The sequence below is a fragment of the Carya illinoinensis genome, chromosome 1, assembly GCF_018687715.1.
Source record: "Carya illinoinensis cultivar Pawnee chromosome 1, C.illinoinensisPawnee_v1, whole genome shotgun sequence".
NCBI lineage: Eukaryota > Viridiplantae > Streptophyta > Magnoliopsida > Fagales > Juglandaceae > Carya > Carya illinoinensis.
In genome coordinates this window covers 7,667,022-7,675,711 of record NC_056752.1, presented here as the reverse complement: position 1 = coordinate 7,675,711, position 8,690 = coordinate 7,667,022, and the positions used below count along the sequence as shown (strand labels likewise).

Here is an 8,690-nt window from a genome sequence, read left to right as displayed (position 1 = left end):
CTTTTTCCGGCTATTTTAGTGAGCCGGAAAAGAATGTAGCCACAAATAACCCATCGTGTAAGAATATACCGTCCTAATAACATTGTCGCTGTTACAAATTTTTATTAGGGCGAAAATTTCTCCTTATTACGGCGACTTTTGAGTTGCCTTAATAACTTTTCTACTTCCCCCCTTATTTTCCCACGCGGGACCTCTTGTCCCTCTATTTCTCTCTCTCTCTCTCTCTCTCTCTCTCTCTCTCTCTCTGGTTCAACAGGGGGCTTTCCGGCTAAAATAGCGCTGCCATTTTATCGTCGTCTTCTCGCCGTCTTCTCGCCGGTGAGTTTCCGTTTAAAATTTTTTGACTCCATCACTCGCTCTCTCTCTCTCTCTGTAACTCTCATTCATTTCTCTGTGCCCGCTTAGTCTCGCTCATTTCGGTTGTAACTTTGGAGTTGATAGATGTAAAGAGTTTAGTTGTTTTACATTTTTGTCTTTGATTTTAAAATTAAGTCTCGTTGAAACTCTGATGGATTGTTAGATTTGGTTATAAAAGGGGAAAAATGGAAAAACTCATGAATTTGGTGATGTTTTTGCGTTGCTACGGATTCCTCTGTTTGGTTGCTTAGAGAAAGAAACAGGATTCAAAATTAGGGAATTTTGAATTTCTTCCCCTTATTTCGTTTGCATAACATCAAACTAGGTTAAACAAATGTATGAATAAGCGTATAAGAAACATGATGCATCAGGATAATTTGAATGGTTCCACCATGTTTTACATGTCATTTAAAAGTACAAACACGTGAAGCATAGTCTTCAATCTAGCGTGCCTCTTCGTAAAATCTGAATACTTTTCCATTACTATCAAATTATGGTGATGAGTAGGAAGTTTTAGTTATTTCCCAGTCTGGACGACTAATACTTCTATCATAAACAAAAGAGCCTTTCAATTTCTAAAGTGTATAAGTCTAGATTGGTTTGTTAAATGAATGCTATAAAAGTTTGAATGGAATGTTAGGATGGAAACTATGCGGATGCTGGTACGATTGTCCTGCAACTATGGTGCTTCATTCCTACAAAAAGAGATGTCAATGGGGTAGCTCATATTCTTGCTAGAGAGGTTGTTTCTCTTACAATAGAATTGATTGATAATGATTCTACTCCTATATTTATTTCTGCTCATGTACTGGCTGAATACCAACATTGTACCTGATTATATGAATGTCATTCTATCTTTAAAAAGAAAAAAGAAAAAAGAAAAAAAAAAGTTTGCATTTTAGTGGTTTACTTTTGCAGCTGTATGAAAATGCAATTACAGTCTGTTTCCGGTAGCTTTTTAGTGGTTTGACCAAAAAAGTTTTAAGAAAAAAAAATTTGCTCAAGTTCTTAATGGATTTAAGTGAAAGAAAAATATACATATAAAATGAGTGTTGTAGAAAATATATCTCTATATCTATATGTCTTTCACTATATATCCACTAGAATGTTGACGTTGATGATCAATTCATGGGTTTGGAGATGGGTTTTTAAAGTAGCTAGGCAACCAATATTGAAGACTACCTTTACGTTGGTGGTTGTTTGATATTGCTAATTGGTTTTCCAACTGTGAAGGGATAAAACCTGGTAGGCATTAGGTGGTTCTAGACCCAGACTAGCTACAAAATTAGCTAGCTATATACATACATACATATATATACACATGGGGTGGTTCAAGAACACAACTATATATATATAGTTCTGCTTGTGTTACTGCATGCTATTGGTTTCACTCTTTCCCTGTATAAAAAAATAATTAATTAATTAGTCAAGAATAGCTGGCTATGATCTATCTTGGTTGTTTCCAACTTCGTATATGCAGAAACTGATCATATCAATATGTTGAATACAAGACAAGAAATAAGATCTCAGCATGATTAATTAAGTAGACTTCTCTCGTCAGTATTAATGTTCTGAAAACCAGCTACTTGTTTCTGTGTAGCTAGGCTTTTAACCATGCAGGTCAAAATGTTGAAATATTTTGGGTGTCCTGTTTTTAAATAAATAAATGATTCCTACTTTGAAACTCTCAAATTTTATTTTTTTTCTTTTACTTTCCAGTGTCCACTTGACACCAGCATTGGTTTGGAAGAAAATCATATATTTATTAGGTAGTGTATTGTTAGGTTTTGACCATATTTTGTAGCTTATGCCAATGTACATTTCTCTTGCCACCAACTGGTCACTTGGAAGTTATTGGTTCTTTAGTATCCGGTCAAACTGCTACAACAAGGTAAGTTATCAATACATACATAGCAATTTTTTATATGATTATTAGTGCAACACTGAACTGTACCTTCTAAGTTATTCTTCTTCTTACTTTTTGCTTTTTATCTATCATTCATTATTATTCTATTCTTTTTTCAGGGTTCAGAATTTTACTTGCACTTGAATCTGTTCTTGTCAGATGGTTGTATGAAGGAAAATCATATGAGAGAATGTGTGTTGGCCTTATCGTGATAATTGGAACATTACATGTGAAAAACATGATGTTGAAGGTGTTGAACCCAAGATTTCAAGTTTTGAGTAATTATATATTTACACATGGATTTTGATGATAACAAATGAATTCAAAGAATAAAGAAGTCTCAAGCTCAAGTTGTCTACACAATGGAGTCAAGCACATCAAGGAAACAAGCATGAGCAAGAAGGGAACAAGTTCACATTAAAATTATAAAGTAATGTTGTAAATCTCTTCAAAATTCGAAATTAGGATTAATGCTCAAAATTAATATTTTATCATAAAGCATTAAAATACATTTTCCACATGTGCATGAATATTTTTGAAAATTAAATTTGAAAATTTTGAAAAATGATTGATTGTCATCTTTTGCATGTGCATGCCTTGATTAAAGGGTTGCACTTTGAAAATATTAAAGATGATTGATTGTCATCTTTCACATGTGCATGTTTTATTTGAATATTTTCAAAAGTGATTTAGACTTATACAAAAAGTAGATGATTTTGTTTGAAAAATTTGAAAAGTAAAGTGTGCTCATTTTGTCATATACAAAAAGTAAAAGATTAGGTTTGAATTTTTTGAAAAGGAAAGTGTGCTCATTTTGTCATATGCCAAAAGTAAAAGATTAGGTTTGATTTTTTTTAAAAAAGTGAATGATGTTGTCTTTGACAATTGAAAAAGAAGAACCTTTTATTTGAATTTTTTGAAAAAGTGAATGATGTTGTCTTTGACATGTGAATCTTTTTAAATTTGAATATGAAGTCTCTTATGCCTATAAATAGATCATTTGAGAGCTTCACATTTACAACACCAAGAGCATACAACATTCATTCAAAGCTTTCATTCTCTTTTTTCTAAGCATTGAGCATTAATCTTTATTCATTTTGAGAGATATAGTTTGCGCTGTATTGTTCTTATTTCACTCATTGAGGAGTGTTTTCTGATAACCTACCCACTATCAGCTTTTGTATCTGAAAAAGGGTGTGTATAACCCTTGTGCGTGTAGAAAGTATTCTACATGGGGAATAGTTGAATCATTACGTGTAAGGTGATTGCAAGTGTAGAGGGTGTTCTACACGGATCCTTTGTAGCGGTGTTGTTTAAAGGTGTAATAGGTTTCTATCTCCACCTGAAGCAGGTTGAATAGTGAATTTGGGAATCCTCAAGGGGTAGCTTGAGGCGAGGACGTAGGCAGTGGGGCCGAACCTCGTTAACATACTGAGTTTGCTTCTCTCTTACCCTTACTCTTTATATTTATTATTATTTCATATTTTGTTTATATTTTATATTATATATTTGATTTGTAATTGTTATTTTTTTTAATACAACTCAATTCACCCCCCTCTTGTGTTAGTCATCTGGGTAACAGAAGGATATCTATTCTCAAAGTAAGTGCCATATTCTTAGATCTAATTTAACCATATTGTACTTGTGTTATTTAGCCATATTGTGTATGTATATCTTCTTTGTGTATTACCCATCAACAAAGTATTAATTGGGATAGATACAAAATTAATTTTTTATCAGTACTACTGGTGAATGTGTACCCTAATTATAGTTGAATGCATGTGGCTTGTGTAAAGATTATTTAACTCTGCACGGATGCTCCCTCATAGAAACCTAGCAACTACTACTACTCCTCCCTTATAGAGTATTTAAGATTGCTTGTTAGAGTCACGTTTTTTGACTTAACTCAAAACTATTCTGAATTGCATTGCATATTTGTGACTAATGTTGGACTTAAAGCTTAATCTTCTTTCCATGCAAGTTTCTGCTTCTTTTTTCTTCTATTTTGTTTTCGATTTTTGCACCTTCATTATCATAGCAGTCCAACTTTATGAAGGTAGAGGCGACCAGTTGTTTGATTTATGCAGGCTCTATCTATGGCTAGTTATAATTAATAGTATTAGACCAAGAAGTCATAATAATCTGACGCCATTCTCTTAGGAACCACCTGCATGCATGTCCTCTGGAAAAGAGCCATTGCCTAGGCATTACACTTCTGGATCCATAGAAACTCTCGTGACACTCTCTCTGTGGCTCTAACAATCTCCTATATATAATCTCTGTATATATATAATAATCTCTAAACAGAAAATCACAAAGAGATAGTCCCAGCTTACTACTAGCTAGATTAATATATATATATATAAATATAATAATCCCTAAACAGAAAATCACAAAGAGAGAAAATCACAAGAAGATTTGAGATCATGATCATAACAAACAAATGACTATATGCTAGATTAATATATATATATAGTCCCAGCTTACCTACTATATACTAAGCTAATTTATTAATTTATCATCTGATACTAATATTTTCTTGCTATTATTATATATGATTAATGGAATCACGTACGCTTCAATTAACATATTATATGGTCAATATATATAAATAATATTTATAGTCGTGAAGTGCACAGGTGACCGGTGCAAAACTGCAAGTGCACTGTATCGTAGTTTTATAGTAAAGTAATAAGTAGAGTATCGTCCTCAGGGATTGGTACCTTACTCTTGCCAAATACCAAAATTATACTAATCTCAATTTTATCTAGAGGAATCGCTAAGGTTTTTGTAGTTGCAAATAAACTTAGATCAACTCAAAGAGAAATAAGCAAAGAAAATAAAACTGACTTTCAAAGATCAAATTCAATGGGGAAGAAAACTTCTAAGAAATCAATTTCACCATAATTCTTCACTATGCTTTTCTCATCCAGCTAATTTAACTTAAACCTCTTTTGTCTATTAGCAAATCTCTAATTCATCCAAAAGCCTCTTTCGATAGTCAATTGGAAGTGATTCTAGTTTATCAATTCACACAAGAGTATGCAAATTAAATAATCAAGAACGCAATAAGACCAATGATTTAATTACTACACAGGTTCATACAAGTCTTTCGATCTCTATACTTACCTATGCTGAAATATCCAAGATCTACCCTATGATTCCCTCTTTCGATAGCAAATCACAAGATTAATAATCATCTAATCAATGGCCAGTTAATTAGAAGCATTAAACTCAGAATAAATCAGATAAACAAAGAGAGAATTGCATTAAATTAGCATGGACAAACAAGCATAGTTCGGAAATAGGTTACATCGTTTTCCTAGAATAAGGAAAAATTAGCTCATGCTAGAAATGGAATTCAACATAAACGAATTCACCATAATTGTTCTGAGAAGATGGGAAGAAGAAAATAAACACTGAAAAATCCTCCTTGCAGCCTCAACTCGTCGTCAAAAGCTCAAGGGAACGATTCAACGCTTTTCTCCCGTCCGTACTCGTGTATGAATCCAACGTACGTGCAATAAATTGGAATTCCGTCTCCAAAACAAATGATTTGAATCCCTCTAGCTATGTTTTGCTCTCCCAAAGAGTGTTCTCCAGTCAAAACTCGCGGCTCTAGAGTGAAAATTGGCTTTTATATGGTCCCACGGCGGAAAACCTAAAATCTGTCAAAATACGATGTTCGCTCGAGCGGGGTGTCGAGCGCGCGTCGAGCGTTCAACTCTGCCTGATTTCGCTCGAGCGTCCTATCGAGCGCACATCGAGCGTTCGACTCTGCCTGATTTCGCTCGAGCGGCCAATGTCTCTGCTCGAGCGATCTTCGTTTTTCAGCAACCCGCTCGAGCTCCCTATCGAGCGGCAGTCGAGCGTTTGAATCTGCCTGAATTCGCTCGAGCGGCCAAAAGCCTCCGCTCGAGCGAACTTGTAAAATCTGCAATATGAAATTTTGCAAGCCATCAACAGGCACTGTGTAAGTTGAAACTTGTCAATGTATAGTTGTGATATAAAGGTTCTTTACTGCTTTATTTGAACTAAATATAAAGTGATGGTCTTTCTTGTAACTTTTTTGTTTATGGTAGTTAATATAAATCTAAAACCTCATGATTTATTTTTTGTTTATGTTTCTTATAGGATTGAACCAAGATATCAAGAAATATAGAGCAAAAACATTTCAGAAGCTGTCAAAGATCGATGGAATCAAAGTTCAACTCATATAGAAAAAATTTCACTTGTAAATTTATATTCCATTGTGATATGTTGGATGGAATGGTGTAAAACTTAAAACATTGGCAGTGGTTAATTTCAAATATGTACTTTGAGTTTATCTTAATGATGTTATTAGTACATATAACTTTCTCCAAATATAATGTTTTTTAATTTATTAACAAGTAAGTACCTATTATAAAATAAATAACTATCAGGGAAAAAATAACGTAGGAACCAAAAAAGCATGCTGAGATTTCAAGCATTTCCGGCGAAAATAGTCAGTCGGAATAAAATTTTTGGCCAAATCCAACAGCCCAGTAACTATTTCCGGCTAAAAATCGTAGCTGCAACAACTTATTTCCGGCGAAAAATATATAGCCGCAAATAAAATTGGCGATAGATGATGGATCTTCGCAACATTTTTTGCGACAAATTTTCTGATATTTGCGGCTATTATTATTGTCGGAAATAATATGTATTTTTGGCTATTTCAAAAGTAGCCAGAAAAATGCATTCTTGACTCTATAATAGCGGCTATTCGGTGGCAAATATATATAGCCGGTAATGCTTAATAGCGGCTAAATTAGGTATTTTGGTCGTCGGAAATGATCTTATTTCTTGTAGTGAACCAACTGAGAATCACTTTCAATAACCAGGTTATTAATCCCAAGATGGATACAGAATTGCAAACCTCGGAGGATAGCTAAAGCCTTAACTTCCACAACAGTCATAGCAGAACATTCAAGAAAAAAAAAAATATTTTTGGTAAACCTCTCACAAGATCATTTTTTGAAAGTTTGGAAATAAGTTCCATGTTAGCATGACGTAATCTTCTATGCCATAACCAACTAATTTTATTTTGACCTGAAAAACAAATAGCATCTTGTAAGATAATTTCTTCAAAATCGATTGTATAAATATTGTTGCTTCTAAAAGTAATAAAACAAATATTACAATCATGATTATTCAAAATAATGCACTTATCTATTTTGAAAGTAAATGTAAATCCTTTATCACATAATTGACTTATGCTCAAAAGATTATGTTTTAGACCTTCAACAAGTAGAACATCTTCAATTATGAAATAAGATTCATTACTAATTTTACCTATTTCCACGATCTTCCATTTCGAGGTCTCTCCAAATGTCACATGTCCTTCTTCTTTAGATCTAAAATCAAAGAACTTAGTCTTGTCTCCTGTCATGTATCTTGAACATCCACTATTTAGAAACTATTTATTTTTGCTTGTAGATGACTTCATGTATATCTATAAAAACAATTAAAATGATTTTTCTTAGTACCCAAATTCTTTGGGTCCTTTATTTATTAGTATTAGAAAAAATAAAATTTTTAGGTACCCATATGACCCTAATAATCATTGTATTCTTTCTTCTAATAAGACAAGCATGATAATTATGACAATTTCTATTACAGAAATTACAAATAGCATGTGACATATATGAAGAACTTGAATGATTATAATAGTATCTTTTTTTGACAGAATTATTTTTATAAAAAGAATTTTGAATATTGGACTAATTTCATGTAGAAAGATTATCAAAGAAATTTTTATAAGATTTGTGTTTTTGTTTTGACATATATCCCAAGTTTGCCTTGTCAAAAACACATCTTTGACTACCAAGAATTTTTTCAAAATTTCTTTTTCCATTCGTAAAGTTTTCAACAATATTTTCTAAATCGGTTTTCTTCTTATTCAACTCAAAATTTTCACCTTTTAAAACGATAATTTCTTTCATTAAAATATCAATTTCGTTTGTTGAAGAAGAATTTTTCTTTTTCAAAGCAGTATAATTGATACTCAATTTTTCAAGTTCCTTATATACCTCTTCTAAAATATTTTACAATTTTTCATATGAAGGATATTCAATATTATCAAGATTTGTTACCTCAATGTCATCTTTAACCATAAGACAAAAATTTGCTGATTCTCCATTACTTGCTTCACTATCTAAGCTACTTGAATCATCATCCCATGTAGCTTTTATTGCTTTCTTGCCTTTATTTCGATCTTTTTTTAGTAGAGGGCGATTTGGCTTAATATGACCAGATTTATTGCATTTATAATAAATTAAAATGTCATTTTTACCTGAATTTTTCTTGAAAAACTTTTTGAAGGATTTTATCGGAGGAGTTTTATTTTTCTTTAAGAACATCTGAATTCTTCTTGTTATCATCACAACTTCTTCATTTTTGTCTT

The 8,690-nt window shown here is 32.4% G+C and overlaps 1 long non-coding RNA gene across 4 annotated transcripts; it reads left to right on the top strand.

The window, feature by feature from the left end:
• Positions 1–294: 294 nt before the first annotated feature.
• Positions 295–6,590, top strand: LOC122308852. 4 transcript variants are annotated; one of them, XR_006242271.1, is made up of 5 exons: positions 296–318; positions 998–1,099; positions 2,383–2,513; positions 3,849–3,864; positions 6,398–6,590. It is a non-coding gene; the product is annotated as an uncharacterized LOC122308852 (long non-coding RNA). The 4 variants fall into 4 exon arrangements; XR_006242269.1 differs by having other exon boundaries at positions 299–318; positions 998–2,248; XR_006242270.1 differs by lacking the exon at positions 998–1,099 and having other exon boundaries at positions 295–318.
• Positions 6,591–8,690: the final 2,100 nt, after the last annotated feature.